Source organism: Suncus etruscus, chromosome 16, assembly GCF_024139225.1.
Source record: "Suncus etruscus isolate mSunEtr1 chromosome 16, mSunEtr1.pri.cur, whole genome shotgun sequence".
NCBI lineage: Eukaryota > Metazoa > Chordata > Mammalia > Eulipotyphla > Soricidae > Suncus > Suncus etruscus.
Window position 1 is genome coordinate 15578011 of NC_064863.1, and position 5055 is coordinate 15583065.

At 38.4% G+C, this 5055-nt stretch overlaps 1 non-coding gene across 1 annotated transcript; it reads right to left on the reverse strand.

The window, feature by feature from the left end:
- Positions 1 to 4720: 4720 nt before the first annotated feature.
- LOC126032915 (U6 spliceosomal RNA) lies at positions 4721 to 4827 on the reverse strand. The gene has a single exon (XR_007504076.1). It is a non-coding gene; the product is annotated as a U6 spliceosomal RNA (small nuclear RNA).
- Between the last annotated feature and the right edge of the window lie 228 nt (positions 4828 to 5055).

Below are 5055 nucleotides of genomic sequence, written 5' to 3' on the forward strand. Positions count from 1 at the left end.
CAGAATGCCAGGTCACACCCTAAGGTAGGGCACAATTACCGATCAGGGTAGGGTCAGTAACATAATAATCCCCTAAAATATTTATATACACAACAGAAGGGTATCTAGGGGAAGCTCACCACAAACAGGGATGAGTTTAGTTAGAGAAATAACTACGTTTTGAACTATCCTAATAATGAGAATGTACGAGGAAAATAGAAAGCCTGTCTAGATTACAGGCGGGGATTGGGTGGGGAGGAGGGAGATTTGGGACATTGGTAATGGGAATGTTGCACTGGTGATGGGTAGGGTTCTTTACATGACTGAAACCCAAACACAATCGTGTATGTAATAAAGTTGTTTAAAGAAAAAAGAAAAAAAAAAAAACAAAAGGGGTGCTGTGGATTGCATTTGCGCATGCAAGTCTAATATATCTGACCTTTGACAATTTCTGTGGCCCCTTTGTTACACATTTTCAAACTGGCCTATTTCAGATTGTCCCCTGGGTATAAGGTTTCTGGCCACATGGGAAAACATTGAGAAGTGCAGTCATATGTATTGATTGTCAGATGTTTGGAAACTGCTACAGTCTTCTCATGAAAGGGGACCAGAGAGAATAAACCTCTACAATGAGTGAAAGCCAAAAAGCAAGGCCCTTGAGAGGATTAGATGTTGTTTGTAATCTTCATAAAGTAAAATCTAAAAGAGGATGCTTCCAGAATTTGGGAGTGAAGGAAACTCTGACAGAAATGTTGAAAGTGAGAAAGGAGAGGAAAATGTCCTAATAGTTGTTTTCTACCTCGAGACAGCTAAAGTCAATTCAACTGAAGAAACTCTGGAAGCTTATGACTACCACAGACCTCTGCTAGCTTCTCACAGGGTCTAAAAAACCGCCCATTCACCATCACTATGCAATTTTAAGCACATCTACTTCTGTCATTTTTATGGGAAGTTCTAGTCAGCTGTAGGGGGGTTTAATTTTGCTCTTTAGGCACAGAGAATCCTGGCAATTCTAGAAATCTTCAAAGAGCATTAAGAAAAAAACAAAGGAATAGAAAGTCCTGCTCCTATATGCCTTCTAGTTTGAAAGTACCTGTTAGTCATGGAACCAGTACATGACTCCTGCTGATAATTGTCTCAGAATTCTATTGCCAAAAACCCTTTAAAGAAGTGGAGAGGCTGGAATTCTCTTGGTTTCTTTAAGACAAGTCAATAAAAGAAAGTAAAATAAATTTTTTACTGAAGACAAATATGTTTTTTTTGTTTGTTTGTTTGTTTTGTTTGTTTGTTTTTTGGTTTTTGGGTCACACCCGCCGGTGCTCAGGGGTTACTCCTGGCTATCTGCTCAGAAATAGCTCCTGGCAGGCACAGGGGACCATGTGGGACACCGGGATTCGAACCAACCACTTTTGGTCCTGGATCAGCTGCTTGCAAGGCAAACACCGCTGTGCTATCTCTCCGGGCCCGACAAATATGTTTAAAGCACTGCTCCTACTCAGGTATTTTATGGGAGTCTCATTGTATGAAATTTTGTTCTTTTTTGGGAGAATCATAGGTCTTATTAACTTCTGTAAGGAAACTATACCTTCAAACAAGAATATAAAACATTTATCGAAAACATCAAATTAGAAATAGTGGAGGAGGACAGGAGAAAGAGGGAAGAAAGTTTACCACTCATAAATATCAAGTATTCTTTGTCCCATGATCCTCCTCAGAACTGTAGTATAAAGATAAAGATTGAAGACTTGGAGAGAGAGGACATGTTACCTTTTCAAGGACATAGCAAGAAAATAAAGCAGCTGCAAATTGAACTATTGCCTTTGTGACTCTAAAGCTCAGAGTTCCCCTCTCACTATATCCCCTGTTGTCTCCAGAGGTTCTGAAGCAAAGCCCTTGAACAAGTATTATGTGAATATTCGGAACAGTCTTTGGAGAGAAGGAACTAATTTCATGGAATCTGAACTGATCCCAAAGAAACTTAATGTGCAGAGTATTTTAATATGGCCATTCCCTCTAGGAGCCACAGACCTCACCCCTATGACTAGGAGAAGTCCTATGGTTGTGCTTGGAATGGCGGAGACTATTAAGTCTTTTCATTCCACTCCAAGTGACATTAAGTCTCCTCGTTCCACAGAGAAAAAGAAAATGCATGCTAGATCAATTCCCTGGGCAATTAACTGCAAAAAAATTTAATGACCAATTATTCATTACTCCCAAATTATCAACATATTGTAATATTTGAATTTAAATTGAAGTTCATCTCAGTATCTCAGTAGAGTAAGAAGTTTAAAAACTTCAAATTTTTTAACTGGTGAGTTTGGAATCCTAGGAAATGCTTTCTTTTTTCACTATTCTCTTCATATTTTTCTTTCTTTTTTTAATATAATTTTTATTTTGGTCATAGTGGCTTACATATTGTTGACAATAATATTTTAGGCACATAGTTACATAAAATCAGGGGTTTCCCATCACCTCTTTGTCCTCCCTACACCTCCGTGTTCGTCCTACCTTCCATATCCTCCTCCCTCACCCCCGGGGTGCGAGAATATGTGGTCCCCTCTGTACCTAGCTTACTACTTAGTAGTCTTGGTCTTGGTGCCTCCCTTATTTCCCTTTCTAACTAGGAGGCAGGACTAGATAGTTCAAGTTATGTGGTTTTGTTTGAAGAAAAGAAAAGTAATAAACTGGGGGGAAAAATCAAATACTCCAAAAAGGGGCGGAATCCTTCTAGTTTAAGAGACAAAGGGGGAAAAGAAGGTGAAACACCCCAACAGTACAAAAAGAAGTGTCGGGGCCCAGAGAGATAGCACAGTGGTGTTTGCCTTGAAAGCAGCCGATCCAGGACCAAAGGTGGTTGGTTCGAATACCGGTGTCCCATATGGTCCCCCGTGCCTGCCAGGAGCTATTTCTGAGCAGACAGCCAGGAGTAATCCCTGAGCAACGCTGGGTGTAGCCCAAAAACAAAAACAAAAAAAAAAGAAGTGTCAAATAAAATATCCAGTGAGCGCTCCAGTTCTCTTCATATTTTTCTAAGGGGCTCTAGGAATTTTCTCATTTCCAAATCTAATAAAATATAGTCTAAATAATTTAAATATTTTACTATATAAAAATTACATCCTCATTATGTACAATCTTGACAATATAAACAAAATGACAAGTGAACAAATAATTCAAAAACCCAACTCATAAAATGTTATTAACTGTGAGAATTTTGTTACCTAATTTATCTTTTAGAGACATAGATGTAGGCATTTTATTAAATATAACAGACCAAAATATTAATATTTCTGTAGCCACAATTTTCCAAGCAGAAAAATTTATGTTCATTGTTATTTCCTTAACATCATGTCAAATGAAAGAGAAAGAATTAGAGAAACTAGAAGAGGGATTGGTTTTAGCAAAAAAGGGAGAAAGAAAAATGATGGACAAAAAATTAGATTTTGGAAGACAGAAAGAGAAAACAGACCTGGCAGAATAAGTAAAGCACTGAACAAGACATTTTGTAAGTAAGACTAGAGATTATTGAGAGTTTATTTTTGCATTCTATTATTCATTGTATTTCAACAATTTTTTATTAGGATTATCTTCTGCACTGTACAAGGTGCCATGGAAACAGAAATTAAAAAATACCCACTATTAGCATACTTACAGGCTAAAGACTATTTGCAAATCCACAGCAATTTCAAAGCAATGCTAGATCACTCTGAAAAGGATACTTACAGGCTAAAGTCTATTTGAAAATCCACAGCAATTCCAAAGCAATGCTAGATCTCTCTGAGAATGAGGCACATAGGAGGTGAAAGCAGGTGCTTCCTCCATCAGACTGGATCTCAACAGAGATTAAACACACTAAAGAGGAAGTCAAGTTGCCAAGAAGTATAGGTCAAAAACTGTTAGCAGGGCATGTAGCATGTGGATCTTCCTAGAAGGTGAAATTATGGTAGACAATAACAAGGCACTACAAATAATGGAATGGTGAAAGAGAAGGGTCTGTATGTAGAAAGTAAAGGTGTAGAATAAGATATCTATAATGAAGTCCTCGATGGAGGTGAGATGGATGGAGAGGCCTTACTCCTTCAGCTTGGGCCACGCATCTCCAAACCCCTCCATGAATGATTTCCCTGCCTTAGCAATCATTTCACTAACCATGTAACTAGCTTCGACTGATGCAACATTTTCTTTTGTTGCTTTCTTGAAGAAATATTGTTGTCTCATTAGACATGCTTTAAGACTGGCAACCCGCTTGGCTCTCTCATTTCTTTGATATTTTGCACATTCCTCAGCATGTTTAGTTGAATAATGGCATTTCAAGTTGTATTCCTTGCGCACTGCAACTTTCTCTGAGCAAATAAGACATGTGGGGATGCCACTGTGCTCAACAAAGAAATACTGCGTCTCCCACTTTTCCTGAAATTGTCTGTGCTCGTCATCAATCTTTCTCTTCACTGCAGGCTTTGATGAAGTCATGATGAAGGTATGACAAAATCTAATTCTGTAATAAACTTCTCTCCCCTAGGCCTCCTATTATGGAAGGGACAGTGGCAGAAGCAGCAGAAATGACCTCTGTGCTAGGTGTAAAGTATTCGCAATTATTCTTTTACCAAATATTCACAATAAAAAATCGCATTAGTAAGAAAAATATCGCAAAAAAATCATATTAAACATTTGCATAACCCAAACGAAACTGCTCAGGGTATGCGAATATTTAATGCGTTTTTTTCTTACTAATGTGATTTTTTTTTAAAATATGGAACGCTTCATGAATTTGCGTGTCATCCTTGAGCAGGGGCCATGCTAATCTTCTCTGTATCGTTCCAATTTTAGTATATGTGCTGCCGAAGCGAGCACTAATGTGATTTTTATTGCGATTATTTGGTAAGCAAATAATCGTGAATACTGTGATATTTGAAGGCCGGCCGCGGGCCACAAAATGTTGTATGGAGGGACAAAAAAGGCCCGTGGGCCGCGAGTTTGAGACCCCTGACTTACATCAATCAGGTTTCAGGAGACTTTCAGCTTTATTCAGGCCCTGGCCAACATGTTGGCCTATCATAACCTTTCAAGCCAGTTCCATTA